This window comes from Odontesthes bonariensis, chromosome 20 (genome assembly GCF_027942865.1).
Source record: "Odontesthes bonariensis isolate fOdoBon6 chromosome 20, fOdoBon6.hap1, whole genome shotgun sequence".
Classification (NCBI taxonomy): Eukaryota; Metazoa; Chordata; class Actinopteri; order Atheriniformes; family Atherinopsidae; genus Odontesthes; species Odontesthes bonariensis.
Genome location: NC_134525.1, coordinates 7,049,264 through 7,066,957, shown reverse-complemented (window position 1 = coordinate 7,066,957; position 17,694 = coordinate 7,049,264). Strand labels below are relative to the sequence as shown.

Here is a 17,694-nt window from a genome sequence, read left to right as displayed (position 1 = left end):
ATTACTAATTGTCTGATTATCATGCTGATTCGAAGCAAAATCCATTTCAGGGAGCCATGAAATCCACAGCATCTGGCTCTGTCAAAGAAAAATAATTTCTCGCTTTTTGCGATGATGATATTGTTTTGAGCAGGCCTCTGCCCACGCCGTGTTTTTATATGTGCAGAGTTTAACAGGATGGGTTATGCACAGCAGTAGTCCCAGAGATTTTTGGCAGGATGTGCACACGAGTTATATGCTACATTTATACGCTCATCTAATTTTGTTTTAAAATGGGTTTGTTACTGCCATAACTTCAATCCTGTATCCTGGCCAATTCAAACTCTGATTATGAACGTTTAAATGTTTCTTCCACAGTTTTGAAGGATGCAGACAGTAACTAAATAAACTCTAACCTACAACAAATCCAGTCAATTGAATGAATCCATAATTAATTCTTTTTTTTTTTCCCCAGCCAAGCAAGGCAGTTTTGCTAACATATACCAAAGAAAATTAAAGGAACATCATATAAAACAAGGAATGGAGGGATTTGTTCCTGTTTTTAGCAGCAGTTTTCAAAGTATGATGGCAGTATAGTGCTTCCAAACATTGACAATGACAGTACAATAGCTCTGTCTATAGAAGCAGTACCAAGACAATATGAAATGAAAGAGGAATTTTCACAAGATTACTTAATAGCATTACTTGGAAAGATTTTTATATATATAAAAGGAAGAAAGCACCTATGTTCCTCCACCTCATTATTGGTCCCTTCCTCAAAAGGGAGGCTTTTTCATCCTCCAACCCCACTCTGTCTGCTGCCTTGGAGCAGTTTGCAGAAGGCAATTTAAAGCCAGAGGCCTTCAGCAGAACTGTAACCCTCTCTCAGCGTTCTGTCTGTCCAGGGAGGGAGAGGGCTGCAGAGCTGCACCCTTTTCTGGTTAGCAATCATCACCCCCCTTGTCCCTCTCACTGCTAGGGAGAGGAAGCACTGGGGACTCCGGGAGAAAAGGCTTTCAGGTGGCCGACTCGTGCCGCTGTGTTCCGAGAAAACTACACTTTGGGGCGCAGGAGTGAAATAACTAAGTCCAGTCTCGTAGGAGTCTCCATCATCACTGGTATAAGCTCAATCACCTGAATCCCTTCTGCTGTTTGTCCCCTTCTTTTTACAGACAATTCTTTGTTTTCAGCATTTTTCTTCTGTTCCCTGCTCATTTCAGTGTGCCTATTCATATCCCTATATAAGTCACTGGCATCAAACTGTATTTATACAAAAAATAGCAACAAAGAAACAAACAAAAAAATAATACTGTTACTACTGTTATGGGAGACTAACCTTTAGTTGTAGCACTGGTGCTTCGGGCTAGAAATTCCAGGAGTACAAGTACAAAATTGTGGACCACCACTTTAATCGACCTAAACGCAACAGGTTTATACTAACTACATTTCTGAAGAGGCTTCGGTAATAAACCAACAATATAAAGAAACATCAAACTGCCTTTTTACTTTAAATCAAAATTCTTTAAAAATAAAACAGGCGTTTGGTCTATCTTTCTGTGGATTGTGTGTCCATTACAAAACATTAATCATGAAGCTGGTCTGGATAAAATATGAATGCATCGTGATATTTGTTGCTGGACAATGACTCACCTAAACTTGAGCCTTAATGTTGACCCATGAAGTGAGTGAACGACAGAGAATTAATTTGGTGCAACTGCTGCAGGAAGACGTGCAAGCATTTCACTGGATCAGTCCGTAGTTATTTTGTGTCATGGTTAAGTTTATGGTTGAGTCAGCAAACAAGTTTTCCCTGCAAATGTTGAGCTACGCAAAAAGTACTGGCTGAAACATGTGGCCACAGTTTCTTTACAAAGACTGTGTCCCTTTGATGTCAGATGGAGCGGGTTTTCGCCTTTTTAACATGACATTCTTCGTCCTTTGCTCATTAAAGATTCAAGGCCACAGTGTCACAGGAGAATCTCATTTCTTGTTTTTGAAAAATGAACTGATAGTTTCAAGGGGAAAGCAATAGTGGCTCATGGACCGTACACAAGCGAGAGCTCATGCAGTGTTGTTTCCACCATGTGTCGTTGCAATCATGAGAGGTTCATATTAGTTAAAATCAACAAACAAATGAGGACAGATGGAGGATATTTTTCCAGGTTGCACTTGAATGGATAGTTTTATATCTAGCTGCACTGCCTCAAACAATTGTCACAAAAACTGGCACAATTGTCGCAGTCTGAAGCCCTGGGCTAATTCATTGTGGACAGTTTTCTTGAAAGTCATGAAAAATAATAACTCTGCAGGTTCTTCCTTTGTTTCACTAAAACGATGAATTGTGTTTGTGTTCATTTGTTAAACATGACATTGCCCTTGCTGTGATAAAGCTGTGGTGCATGCAAACAATGCAAAGATGATGCTGAATAAATAAATAAATAAATAAATAAATAAATATCTGAAATATTAAATTGTTGTTTTGTATAAGGTATAAGCCTACCTGCACAAATACATTTCTGATTTTCCCATAAGAATCCTGCGTGACATCATCCTTCCTCTTTATTTTTGTCTCCCTCACAACTCTGTTAAACTTTTTTGTGCTTTTTCCTTTACTTTTGGGCTGTCTGAGTGGCTATAAGACCAGGAAAAAAGAAACACTACATATCTATTTTACATCTATTCATGCAGGAGGAGAACTAAATCACACAGAGTCGACTGGCCATGTAAACAACTTTAAACCAAATAAGGCCTTATTAAGCTGAAGTAGAGCCAACAATCCATGAAACCCTTTAAAAGGCTGAAAGTTTAGGCAGGAAGACTTAGGATGACTACGAGAGAGGGAGAAATGCCGAGAAAGCGACAGAGGGGCTTCTAAATTCAGTCCAGCAGAGAGAGCAAACAAGCTCCTGTCATCTGCTACTACTAGCTAATGTTTTGCTTCCCTACTGAGAGCTCATCCACTGCTTTCGATTGCACATCCTCGGCTTTCTGCTGATGTCAAACAACAAACAGCAGAGGGGCGAGTCAAAACACAAAACATTGAACCACCGTTCCATCCTCAGAACAAAAAGAGCCAGATGGAAAAAAAATTGTTTCGGCCAAAGTGCCTCTTGACTTTTCACCTCACCCGAAAGAAAGCAAAAACAAACATTTTCCAAGCATTTATAGGATTTGTTGCCTGTAGTCTGAGGCGATGGTTCCCTGAGCCAAAGGAAGTAAACAGCAGGGGCTGAAGTGAGGAACAAGAAACCTCAAACAGCAGAAAAAGTTATAGTAACACAGCAGTATGTGCATATGTGAAATCAAACTGAAAATGAGCTGTAAAGCGTTTCTGAGGCATGCAGGTGAATTTATTTGATGTTTCTCTGGTTTCGGCTGATTCAGAAAGCATACTCCATGTTATTCAATAACAAAAAGAAAATGAAAAGATACTAACAGCAGACAGTTAGGGTTCTAACCTCTCTTCTGGAACCATTAGGGAAAAAAAGCATTGCGAGGAAAAAAAGGAGCAGATTTTAGAGTTGAAAAAAATACATAAATATGTAGCTTTAATATCTCTGGATGTATTTTGTTTTTGTCAACTATGTCAACAGTGAGACGGATTTACCATAAATTCTTTGTCAGTCTATTTCTCAGAAAATTTACTGCCACAGTTACTACATATCAAAGCCATATCAGATGATTTTATCCATTTGAAACAATCCTATGAGGCTCAGTCTTTGGGTTTAAACTTCTCTGCTCAAGTATGTATTCAAAGGGGAATATGACTATCTGCTTTGTTTTATAGGACACACAGTCTCTATACCCACACTGTTTCTACACATGAATCTTCGGATTAAAGTTGAACGAACTATATACCATACTAACGTTTTAATTACATTTAAACTGTAAATTAAAGAATGTAATTAAAATTGAAATATATAGTTTGTTCATTTGTTTGAACATTTATGTAGCAGACACAAGTCTAAATGAATGTTTACTGACCAAAGTAATGTAGGAAATGCAAACAAAGCTAGAATTTGATTTACATTTGATTTGATTGAAATGTTTACAATCATGTACTATCATACTGTCCTTTAATCACACTTTTTAATCTTTCAGGAACTGAAATTATGAACTGTTCTCGTTTTATAAGAGAATCTATGTCTATTCCTGCTCATCAGAAAATGATGATTGGATGCATTTCAGTAAATAATAAGCTGGTGATAAATGATAACATGTTCCAAACCACCATGTTCATGCCTATTCATGGTCATTCGCATTCAGAAACACCCTCAACTAACCTTATATGGTATCAAAACTTCCACTTTCAAAAAGCAAATAAATTGAGATAAATTAAGATTTGGAAGTTGCTTTTCTTAAAAGGAAGCCCAGCTGTTTGGAATGTGACCGATTTTGTGTTACAGTGATGATCAAGGATTGCATTTTAGTCCATCAATATTGTCCTTTGGAACTACATGCTGCATAATGGGATAATTGATTCACTGACAAATTATTACATACCCTTTTATCCGAACTGTTGAAATGCACTTGAATAATCTGTTCTGAAAATATGTGGTGTCTGCCTGCAGTCTTTTAGGTGCTTTGGCCCAGCTCAGCTCATTGTTGCTGAAAGAAAGCAGATTAGGCTGATCAGCTTCACCAGCAGGGCAATCCTCTGAATGTGTGGCACACCCTGGAGGTTCCTCAAAATTGGAGGAGACAAATAGGTCGGAGAGAGATGCCAGCAACTCAGAGGTTTAGCCAAACAGACTAGCATTTCCACATGCCATCTTACTGAAAAACCATGGCAATCGTGGCTGAGTGAACAGAGTTAAGAGTTAGTTCTTCTCAAACTAGCAGAGCTTTTAAGTTCCTTTTCTCTCGGATTTAGCTTAATATTTGTAAGATAAATCATCTTTTTCCTGGCACATCAGCACCACCCAGTCTTAATGTGATGATGGCTCTTCACACCTGGTATGACATGCGCTGTACATCTGACAGTAAGATACATCTAGGCATGCCTCTCAAGCAACCACTTGTGAACAAGCCTCTCTTCTCCACTCTATATGCAAATAAACACAGACTAAAAGACATACTTGAATATGAAACACTTCCAGCTGTGAGCAAAAAAAGAGAACATAAATTGCTATAGTAATGTTTCTGAAAATTTTAAAATTACATTCAGTGACACCTAAACTATATCATCATAGCTAAAGATAATAAATAACCAACTTTCCAATCTGCTTGAGACACATTAACAGCTGCATTTTCATGGGCAACTCAGTATGTTATATAGTAGATGCAATACAAGAGTAAAGATGTGTTCATTTGTGTAGAGGTTTGCCAGACAGGCAAACTAAAGCTAAAGCAAATGCAGTTGTCTATATAATATGAAATAACTTGAAAAAGCAGGGTTCACCAAAAAACAGAACATTACTGTCTAAATGAGTTGCTCGTATTCCACACAGGCTTCACATTAAGGTCTGGCTCAGGGTCTGTGTGGCTCTGTGATGGACTGCTGATGTGTCCAGGGCATACCCTGCCTCTTGCCCAATGACAGCTGAGATGCTTTTTGGTCATTTTGATTTGAGGACTTATTAGTTTGTAGAAGTGCACATTGAAATAAACCGGGCAGTCATGTGACATAGATTGAAAATAGACATGAGACTGGGTTGACAAAGTACATACAAGACTGAAAGAAAACAGAATTAACACTAAAACATAAGAGTAGAAGAAGAGTAATGCTACCCTGAAATTGATTTCTTTTCCAATCGCTCTACACTGCAGCTGTACTCCTTTTGCTAAGCATGCATAAACATTCTACATCAATCTGCATAATTTCCAGCGCCAAATGATTGATATTTTCCTCTGCAAGTTAACTTGACCTTATATTACAACACCTGCAAGAATGTAATTACAGCCAAAGGATGGTTGGCAAAATATAAGTCGGAGATCATAATAATAATAATCAGGAGTGGGCTCTATGAATATCACCTTCCTACACCCGTCCTCTTGTCAAGTGAAGATCTGAGAATCATCTCTCTTTCCCCTCCCGGTTGACAGTATAAATGCCTGAGCAAAATTTCAAACCAAGGTTTAGCCTGTGAAAAAAAAAAATAGCTGCCAAAGATTCAAAGTAGAATGACAGACTGTATCCTGTGTGAAGTTGATAATTTAAGACATATGGACCTACATCATTTCTGCATCTATTTTTCCTGCCCTGCTTTGCACGTGAAAAATCTGAAGGACAAAGCACAAATGCCAAAACCTCGCATTTCAATCTTTTACAACACTTTTCTGGGTAATTAAAAGAAAATAAGAGGCAGGCTTTTAAATACAGATAAGGCTGCAAGATACTTGGGCCCATTGTCGTAATGACTCCCAGTGAGTCATACTGACATGATGGTGTGTCAGTCATTCCCTCCCACCTTCTTTCAGAATGTTAACCGCACTCTGTCCTTCCGGTATGCAAATGCCATCCTCATCCTCAACCTCAACCCAAAATGTCTGATAAGGTAACGGTTGGCAAAATTAGACAGAGAAGCCTCTGATGTTTTCATCTTGTCATGCTTACAAACCACGTAAAACAGTCTTAATTAAATCCTGGAATGAGTTTTTTTGTTGTTGTTGTGACTGGATTTTTTATTTTTATTTTGGTGTCAAATTAGAAAACATGTCTACACTCCTCAACCCCACTATATGTGGTTTGGTTATTTAATGAGAGCTGGGTAGAAGATGGGAACTGTCCCATCTGTTGAGTGTTTAATGGCTGAATTCTTGAGCTCCCATCATACAGCAGGAACGCCAGGATGGAGCAGACAGCACCCATCTGCTGGCCACTGCAGGGGAAAAAAACATTTTTTTTTCTATTCGCATCATCATCATGTCTCTCCACACAGAGTACAGCCCTAACGCATACCATTCAGATCAAGACGCTTCAAAATTATACAGAATATTTGCTAGATATATTATTTCTACTATACTGACCATTTTCATTTAGTTAAACTCTGCATGAACTAATTAATCAAGCTTAGTGTAAGAAAAATAATTTTCTACCAAAATTTAAATTTGGGACAAATTGCTTGTCTGAAAAACAAGTCAATATTCATATAATACAGCGAAAAGTAACAAACTGGCAATTAGGTTTAATAAAAGACTATAACAATATCTATTGAATAGATCACGACTGACTATTGCGTGGATTATGAGCTCATTTTGCTTAGTTAGGGTTTTTACAACCGATTGGTTTCTTCATTGTATGAAAATACTGTTTAATGCCAATAATCGATTTAATAAACACCTCAGATAAGTGGTTTCCAACCATTGTACCTGGAAGCCTTCCCACTCGTACCTGCAAAAAACCTAAACAAATATCCAAAGAATAATCTCTAAAACTTCACTGGCACTGCTATGGATACAACTCGTGCTCTCTAGTCTCGAGTATGCATTCTGCATTATTCACCACACACAAGTACCTCAAATCTGGCGTTTAGTTAGATCGAGCCTGCTAAATAAAGTTGTCGTTCTTTTTGTAAGTAGGCTATTGCTGTGCATTATACTACTGTTGAGCAGAAACCATTAGGCGACCCTTACAATTAGCACGGTAGAGAATTGTAGGACATAGCATGCTAACATAACTAGCTTTTTGATTATTCCATTTTTTTATACATACCCTCATTCCAACAAATTCTCCAAGTAAAATGGCCACTTAAATAGAAGAAAAATAAAGTTTACAATAATTTATGTATCCTTTATTTAAATATCTGATTGCGTGTCTCATGGCGAGCTAATCCGAGCTACTCGTGTGTTTTGCTCTTCTTGTGAAGATGTCTTAGCCTTCAGCCTTACCCAAAGATGTTAAACTATGACAGAAGTCGATTCACTTTATTTGGACACATTGTAGTGTTCCATCAAAAATACTATCAAGGACGTGAGCAGGCAGGACTGTCAACCAGTAAGTTCATCTTTTTTGCATATTTGGCTCATACCAAAGCCATTGCAAGGCCATAGGAGTCTTTTTTTTTTCCTGCAAAATTTTAGAAATGTACAACTTTGAAGAACAAAGATTAGTACAGCGCTGACATTAGCGGGGACAAGGGTTTGATTGCAGCCCAGTCCAAAACAAAAGTAAATTGCAGTTTTAATTTACTGGTCGGTGTGACCATATGGCGACAAAACTTTCACTTTTCAATGTCTGCAGAGCTAAGGATGTTGGAGTCAGATGGTGAAGCTGGTATTTACCAGTCAATCTACATTTCCACCCTCACCTATGGTCATAAGCAGTGGGTTGTGATAGAAAGAATAACTTTGATTCCTCCGAAGGGTGTCTGTGCTCACTATTAGGGATAGGGTTTGGTCTTGGGATTAGGCAGACCAAGCTGGAGTCTCTCAGTTATATCTCTCAGCTGGGTCTCCCCTCAGGAGAGCTAGAGTATGTGAATGGTCAGAGGAAGGTCTGGGGATCTCTGCTTAGACTGTTGCCCCTGCAACCTGGTCCTATACAAGCATCAGCAAATGGAAATAGACTATTCAACAAGATGCAAAATGATTTTAGACATCTATAGAATGTAAAATTGCTCACTTGTCAGTAGAGGTTATAAGGACAAATATTAATTCAACAAAAAGAGGCAAAACAACAGCCTTTGATAGAAATATTCAGTGTTAACAAAGCTTCATCTCCCAGTAAAATAAAACCACAACGAGCAGCTTCAGCACATTTAAGTCACAGAAAGCCATTGATGTTCTGAACTGACTGATATCAATGATATAAAAGTTGGCAAATTTCCCATCAATTCACAAATTAGTGAAGAACATAATTCAACACTGCCTGAATGAATCTCAAGCTGTGAGGATTTAAGTCAGCCTCCGCCAAACAGAACAAAAAGAAAGAGGAAAAGGGTGGATTCAGGATGGCACGATATTCATATCACCTACAGCAGTTGGTTCTCCTCATGTTTGAGAAGTCTAAATTCAGGTTGAGGCTATGGGCTTTGGCAGAATTTACCGTTTCACACATGCTAAAACATACAGATCAGGCGGGTTTTACAACGAGGAGAAAGGCTCTGTGCTCTCATCCACAAAATAGGGTTGAGGCTATTCACATTAGCATTTCATACACAGATAAGCTTGCTTTCCCACTGCCAGGTAGATTCCCACATGAGTGGATGAAGTGCGAGAGATTTGGGGGTTTCGCAGATGCTCACTGCTTTGCTTCTCAAGAGCCCACAGAGACTTGTGAGGGGGTGTTAGGAGCAGCCAGAGACAAATATGCCACCTCACCATCCAAATAAAGAACAAGCTGGTGATGCAGACAACAGAGAAAAAGGCAGAAAGATTAACACTGTGAAGCGTAAGAAATACAGTGGGTAGTGTGGAATGGAGCGGACACCAGTGTTTTTCTTTTTTTTTTTTTAATATAACTTTCAAAGCTGTTATAATCTAAAAGTACTGCAGTTACTGCAATTACTGTTTTACTTTTCAGATTATGGCTTTGGCACTTTTCATTTCTTTTTCTCTAAATCACCAGTATATTCTTCTTGCACAGAGTTAACTTGAGACCGATTCGATACAACTGAAGCATATGTTTCACATTTCTTTTTATGTCTAATCATTTAATCAACTTGTAGATTTCAGCAAATCTGTGAAAACCTCTGACGTGGATGTGTCAACCGCTAAAATAAATACAAATTGTCGGCTGAACTATTTAAGTCGTGTTGAAAGTTAACTGAAAGTCAGTGCATGCCCTGAAGTGCAGGATGAGTCATCAATAGTTTTTCATGTAATAATTTGGCAGTAAATTCTAATATACCTTTACTTTTGGGAATAACCCCATAATTAACTTTTGTCATTGTTGGATGAGATACCGATGTACACTTGATCCATAGTGAAATATATCAATTAATCATTTGAATAATTTAATTTGGACTTCCAGATTCCAGCTCCTGGCACAGGTTTATTGACTTGCTGTATTTTAATTGCTTTCACAGATTTGTTCTAATACATGGAGAGAAGATTGACACTTTGGAACATAAACTGTGAGTTTGGCAAGAGTTCACGAGTACAGTAAAGCCCTTGTGGTGAGGAAGTGGGCAGATGTTCCAAAGGAAATTGTTCAAACATAATTCTGGAAACGATTCTGAGGCAATCTGATTACACACCAAGCGACTTAGAGGAGCATGAACAGCAATGGTAGTCATGACAAACTGTCAGTGTTGATTAACTGTTTAAATTAAACTATATTCATTCATATAGTGTAAATGCATCAAAATATAAAGAATATAATCATCTCTACAAAGGGAAAATACACACACTTTCTGTCATGCTAGTTCTTTTATGAGTTCAAATCCACATATAAACCCTCGAGCTGGCCTGTTGGAATAGAATATGAATTTCAGTATATTTAGGTCAACTATCACTTGTTTACAAAACTGCATTTATTTTTTTCTTCTAAAAGTATTCCAGTGGCATTAAAATTTCATTTGTTGTCTTAACTCTAGTGGACAGCGCCCCGCGGCTCGCCCCTCGTCCGGTAGAGAACTGCAAATAAGTATGGATGCCCCGTCCATCACACCCCCTCTTCCTCTCTTTCACACTCTCATAGAACATCGGCACGGTCCAATTAACATCTCGCTCACATCCCAGTGATACACGTGAAGGGTGAGTGGGTCTGGCAGGCGGAGAGCACACTAATGCTTTGTCAGTGCCACACATCAGGGTCTCTCTTTGCACTGTGACACTGACAACTACCTGACGTGACTCGCCCTTCCACTCTGTCAGGAGACTACATGGCTTTAGAGTTTGAGTCCATATTTCACTTCAAGTAAAATCTGTATGGCTGTTAATACAATGCCTCTCATCTGCAGTTGAGCTCAATTTAATGGAGGACATGTGAAAGCACATTTCACACTGTGGTGATAATGTTTCTTGGAAAATTAATCTTTTTAGTTTTGTACACACTAAAGCACATATTTTGATAGCTGCAGATTTTTCTGTGTTTGTGCCGAGAGTCCATTTACAAAAGTAGTTTTGAGCAGTAAAATCAAACTTTTGGAAACATCATTTCAGAGTGAATATTTTCACTTACTCTGACAGTAGCATATTTGTGTAGACTGGATAACTGTTTGGGTGAACTGTTCAGTTTCTCCCTTTTGTTTTTATGTCAATGGCAGGCAAAGATGTCTCTATATGTCCAGAACATCGCTGTTGGGTTTGACTGAGCGGCTTCATCAGTATACAGAGGGGCAGGAAACTGCAATTACATCATCTTTTAGTCCAGTTAAAAAAAGTGTCAGGCAAGCTATCACGCTTGAGTTGATTGTGTTTGCGCAAATTCATGTAGACATTATGCACGATGTTTTTGGGCAAAACAGAGGAGGACCCTCCCCGAAACCCTTTTTAAAAAAAAAAAAAGATACATCCATGTCTGCGTATTCTTAGCCTTAGGGAAAGTCCTGTCATCGTAATTTCATATGATATTCTGTATCGATATGTTTTTGCCGTATTCTCCTTTAGGATAACACTTAATAACAACTACTCTGTTCCCTGTAATTTGCCAAGAACAAAAGTGTAAATGAAATGCCTCAAGCTCAGACTGCCAATCTAGTGGGGGCTGAACATAATACAATATGCACCCAGGTGAATAAAACATCTTTCCCAAAGAGTGTGAAACACCCCGAGTGAGACCAAAAAGCATAGCCGTCACCCCGAGACTTTTTAAGCAGAGAAAAGAATAAAACACTTGGAGGCAGCCCCCAGGATCCCAGGCAGAATCGCACAGTGATTGCATAATGTCAGTTCATTCTTTAGAGCTATTTAAAAAGGGAAAGTCTCTGAGCAAACACTCACAAATGTGAGATGGAAATCCAAACCCCTCTAATAGTGCATTAACTATTCATGCTGCATATTGGCAATCAAATGGCTCTGTTTTCATAGTCTGCAAAGTCATTATTCCAATAAAGAACTGAACAAATATGCAGACAGAATATCATCACATACATCCAAATGAAGTGCAATTTTTCTATTTTACATGACACTTTATTTTTCATGACAGGGAGATTTTGTATCCTTTTCCAGTCTACATTTAAATAAAAAGGCTTACTTAAGCTGATTTTAGGTTTTATATTTTGATATAATACCCATCTATGGAACTATGTCAGATAAACAGCTTTTTTTACATGTAGGACAAAGCAGTGCGTCAACATAATCCTTCAATGGAAACACGTTGCCAACATTTTTGTGATGTGAGAAGGTGTTTTGAAATAGTCGGCTTTTTTCTAAGAGTATAATATTCTGGGAGAAGAATCAGAATAATTGGGTTTGTTTTTCTAGCTTAGACTGACAAATATTTTGAGAATCGAATCCTCATGTCTGGGAAAAAAAGCGATAGAAATTTAAGATCAAATGATGAAACTAGCCCAAAAGAGTAAACTGCTTAAAAAAAGGATGAATTATTCAAAAAAAAAAACGTTGTTTCATACTTTATTTCAGCCAGCACTGGAGAGGTTTATCATTCAATGTGTGATCTTGAGGTTAAAAGCAAAATGTCATAATGCAACAGCTTACTTTAGATGCTTGCCCACGATCAAACTTCCTTTTATAGTGCTGAGGGCTCTCAAAGGAGATGCTTGGTTGGCCATTCGTCTCTGACAGAGAGAGCAGGAGATGAATCATGCTAATGCTGCTCCCCATACTGCAGAAACCCATAGTGCAATAATGTCAGCATGATGCATACTGTTCTGTATCCCACCGTAAGTAATGAAACTCAAAAAAGGAAATGCTGGTTGGCAACAGGACCGAAAAAGTGAGTTATAACTGTAAGACCTGATGCTTTCTCCTCCCGACGGTATTCATGAGCCAGGTGAGAGTGGTTTTGTTGTGCTTGATTGACTTCTTGTCCTCTTCACACAAGTCTCCTGCTAGATCATTGTTGTTTCTAACAGCCTATGGAAGTCTGCAGACTGCACAGACTGTGAGTTTAGCTGATGCTTTTCAAATGACAAAAGCCTTTACTAATCTTTCCTGTTGGTTTTACTTGCTTTTGTACTTAAAAAAACCTTTATATCTTCACCGGTATGTTACATTTATGTGTAACAGGAAATATTAACATAGAAAATACAACCCCCCACCCACTTTACTTTTCTTTTAGCAGTTGTGCACTTTGTCTTTCTTATTTTCTTTTTTTTTTTTAAATCCATTGGCTATTATAACAAATACATGTATCCAGGAGCACTTTTTGGGATTTTCAGTGTCTGGAAGAAAAGTTATTTATGGGCAATGGTTTTCATAGTTAAGTGTCAAATTAAAACAAAAATTAAAAAAAAATACTTAATATTGCTTGATTAAATTTCTATAAAAAGAAAATTTGGCCATGCTTAAAAAAAAAAAATTATTAAATTGGAAAAAAAAATAGCAATTGGCAATACACTTAATGTTTGGATGAAAACTTACTGGAGTAAATAATATTGGAAACTAGGTCATGTGGGGGAAAAAAGGTGCAGAAAACCTGTCCTGAATGCCAGCAGCACTAATCTTAAAGTGTTAATGGAAGCACAGCAGGTGCTGATCATCATACTGTTCTGTTATAACTCCGAAATATATCATCTTTTATCCTGAATGAAAACGGGGAATAATAGCCAGATCATAGTCACAGTGACAGCTGCTACTGGACAGTAGATGAGAAAAGGTGTTATAATGCAGGAGAAGTATTGGTTAATGCCTTTCAGTGACAAGGAAGTCCAAACTGTGACTGTGTCCATTAAAAATGGTTTTCATTTTCACTAGGTGGTGCTCTTTTTTTCATCTGTGACAGTTGTTCTCTTTCTATCCTTTTCAACTAATTCTGGATTTGGCATCAATGACAAGACTTCTCAACACTCACCTTTTCAAACGTTTAACTCTGACTGGAATAAAGCTCCTCTATTGTATGCGCTAACTGGCCAACAAAGCCAGTCAATGACCACTTTTTGTTTGCTAGCCGGAAAGAGAATTCTCATGTTTGGAGGAGAGGATGATTCATCTTTTAAAAAGCCTTTTTGACTGTGCTGTTCTATGCTCACTCATGTCTAGTCTGCTAGTGATATGACAGAAATGATATTGTATTCACTGCAGCCACCTGGGGTGAGCTATCTCTGCACGGACCATGAGTCCTGGATGGCCCTTGTTAGCGCTGAGACTGTTCTGGCTCAAAGTAAAAAAAAGAAATCTTGAGATGAGTTACTATCCTTGCGAGTTTGAAACAACTTTAGGTTTCAGACCTGTAATCTTCCAGTCAAAAGGTGAACTGATAAAATGATGCGACTTGGGTTTTCTCAGAATAAAGGATTTCTTAAAGCGCCCCAAAGGACCTTGGATAACGGTTGTCTCCTTCGGATGACGACACTGGTCTACAAATTGGTCACAATGTTGGATTTCCCCTAGAACCTGAGTCTCTGTTTTAAGTCTATTTACACAAATAGGCAAACTTGCACCAATTATAAAGAAACGTTTTGTTTGCAGTGATGCAACTTGCTGCCGAGCTGAGCTACATGCACCATTTAAGATGTCTGCTCTGCTGCAAGCACACTGTAACCTGTGACTGATACATGCATAATTCTCCACGCTTCAGTTGACACAACACTTCGGGGTAATCTCTGTGACTGGTGTCAGACAGGGATTCGAGTGATTAACACTCTTAAGCATCTATGTGGTTACAGCAACATCTTCAAAACGTTGTGTTTGATTCAAACACCAACGGTGTGCTTGTAGAATAAACAGGTATTCCATTTAACGACTGCTGTCATTTATATTCATAATTAGCCCTCAGGGCTTTTCAAGCAAGAAATCCATAAGTCTAGACAAACATGCATCAAAATGTCAACAAATAGTGTCAGTGGGGCCTCTATGTCAGTTCAGAACATCTGTAATTTGTCGTGGATTACCACCAAACAGGTCGTGACCTGTGTGCGCAGTGGGTACGCCATCTTATTATGTAGATGGAAAGCCTACAAGTCACTGATGCAAGTAATCTGAACTCTCCTGGCAAATTACCATTCTGTCCGGTTATTGATGGGGTGATGTGTTTTTGATGTGTGTGTTTTAGTACATCCATTTAATTGTAGGGCTTAATGAACAGTCATTCAATTTCCTGATTATCTGGACAAATGAATCAAACAACATCCAAAATCTGAGCCATTTTTTCATTGGACAGCGATTTTCACCACGTTGTTTTACACATAAAATAAAATTGTAGTAGTTTTTCCTGTTTTGATTAGATTTGTGAATGATTTTATGGCTTCTCTCTGCCTCACCACCTATTAAATTGGATTTTTTTTTGTCAGCCAATCTCACTTTATTAGATAAACATAAAAATCATCATTTGCAGTCACACTTTAGCTTTCATCTTCTTCTCTTCTTAAACTTTAACACGTTTTTTTTTTTCCTAGTGCAACTAATGGGCTGTGTTCTGCATATGTTGCTATTCCAATATATTCCACTTACCAGACTAAATTGGGCCGCTGACCAGTACATCTCAAAACTCCTTGGGCTTTTTTAGTCAGCTGCCACAGTCTGCTTTAACAACATCCATGAAAGTGATTATGGTCTGGCAGCTTTCAAAGCAAACACACCGTTTTTTTTTCCAATTCAACATGATTCCATGAATACTTTTTGGTAGCTGTGATTTTTTATTCAACGTTTAGGTCAGACATAGTTGGTGAAAATGGCAAACACAGTTAAGTAAATTAGACAGGAATAGAAAAAAAAAATTGGGCAAGTTGGTGAGATGCTCAGTTAAGAGCTTTAAAGGCTGATTTCTTCATTTCATGGCACAGAGGGCTACCCAAAGTGATGTACTTTGCACAATGAAAGTCAGCAGGGGTAATATTAACATATTCTTTATGTTCAGAATATTGCTAGAACTAATCGGCAAGTTTAATGTTCAAATACTTGAGTCCACTATGAAGCAGGGATGTCTAACCTTTCTTGAAAGAGGGGTCCCACATGACAGGATTTGATTATTTGGTTTTAATTATTTCAAGTATTATGTAACATTCTTTTTGTCCTTATCTTTGCCATGTTATATATTAAACAACTATGTGCTAAATAGTTGGCAGATGTGCTGATAATGAAGAGGATAGGCTAATTTGTTGTTGCCCTGGCCCAGTCCATATGGCTAAGTAAGTCAGTAATCTGCTGGTAGGAACCACAAAAAATGTCCCAAAGGTAGCAAAAAAAGATGAAGAAAAAACATCTAACTTCACCATCAGTGCTGTTTTCAGTCATATGTGTAGTCTAAGTAGGATTAGTATGTTGTCAACAGAGTTTAGACAGAGGCAACCAAATGATTATCCGGTAAACTAAAGTGCAATAAGGGAAACCAACATTATCCACTGCTCATTTTCCTCGCTCACTGCAGCCCAAGCATGCTGCTGAATTGCAAGACGCTCAGCGCGTTTTCCGTAACATTTTCAAATACATCTGAGAGGTGAGCACCTTTAAAAGACGTAATGCAGTCACACCACACTCCCTCTGCTGCAACATTAACGGGGACAGCGAGGAACCTGCCACTTGCCTTGCAGCTTTACACACACACACACACACACACACACACACACACACGCACACACAACAGTCACAGCCTTTCTCAGAATCCACTGAGGCATTCATTCAAAACGCGTCTTGGTTTCCCCTCTTCCTCTACGCAGAGCCAGAGAAAGAAGGTGCGGAGGGAGAAAGCCCGACTTACAGAGAGGCTGCGGTGAAAGAGTGGACTTCTGTTTCCTGCAGTGCGCGCAAATTTCATTCTGGCCACATTTGTGCGGCACACGCATCAGCGGGATCGGATAGCCTCAAACTCCCACTCTGTTATGCAGCCCGTCTATCATTCATTACTCCACTGAGGCGCTGTGTGCAACAACACCCCAGGAGAAAAGAGGCGAAAGAGAGCGCAATGCTCTCATTATAGCTAAAAAAAAAAATGACCGGTGCGCTTTCTTTGACTTATTTCCCCCCCCCCCTCTGTCTGTTTCGTTCTGTTTATTGCCCATTTTCACGGGGCACAGACGTGCACGCACAGTCAAACTCAGTGCTTAGAAGCTCAGGACTTCTATTAAACAGATTTTTATTAAACTCAACACAGCAGCCTTTTTTTTTTTTTTTTTTTTTGGAGGCACACGCCCGTCTCTACCGGCCACGCTTACAGATGCACAGAGCAACTTACAATAGGTTACACATATATAAAAAGCCGGCCAAACTTATTCTCTCTTACCTGCCCGTCTGTCACCCATTGAACGCACATGACAGATGATGAACGGCGATAAGGACACATTACTTAGAGTTTGTTCCTCATTTTCTGCTTTCCTCTCCCCCTTTTTCAGTTCCCTTCCCAATCCCTGCTATCCTCTCCGGGGCAAAGCTCCACTGCACGGCTTGCGGAGAGCCTATACTCTCCTCTCTTCAATCCGTGCGCGTGTGCGTGTCTGTGCGCGAAGGACTGGGCGAAAGAGCAGAGCCAGTGAGTGTGTGTGCGTCTCTCTGACAAAGCGTCCTCCAATGGCGCACAGCTACTGCGGCGGCTCGGGCCGAAGTAGGCGTCCAATTGGTCGGCTTTTAGATCAATCCACGAGCGCAAATCTCAGACTCTCCTCCCTATCCTCTCATTCTACCTCTCTCCGTTATCTCCTTCTCATCCCCTGCTTCTGTCTTTCCCCGTTAACACGCGATTACATAAGATAGTAATCAGGAAGTGATGCCTTATCC

General features: G+C 39.0%; 1 protein-coding gene across 1 annotated transcript in view; it reads right to left on the bottom strand.

The window, feature by feature from the left end:
• The window catches only part of LOC142370128 (cadherin-18), a 100,725-nt gene extending 83,321 nt beyond the window's left edge, over nt 1-17,404 (bottom strand). The window contains exon 1 of the mRNA XM_075452573.1: nt 17,204-17,404. The gene's annotated coding sequence lies outside the window, so the exon portion shown is untranslated. The remainder of the gene's footprint in view (nt 1-17,203) is intronic.
• Nucleotides 17,405-17,694: the final 290 nt, after the last annotated feature.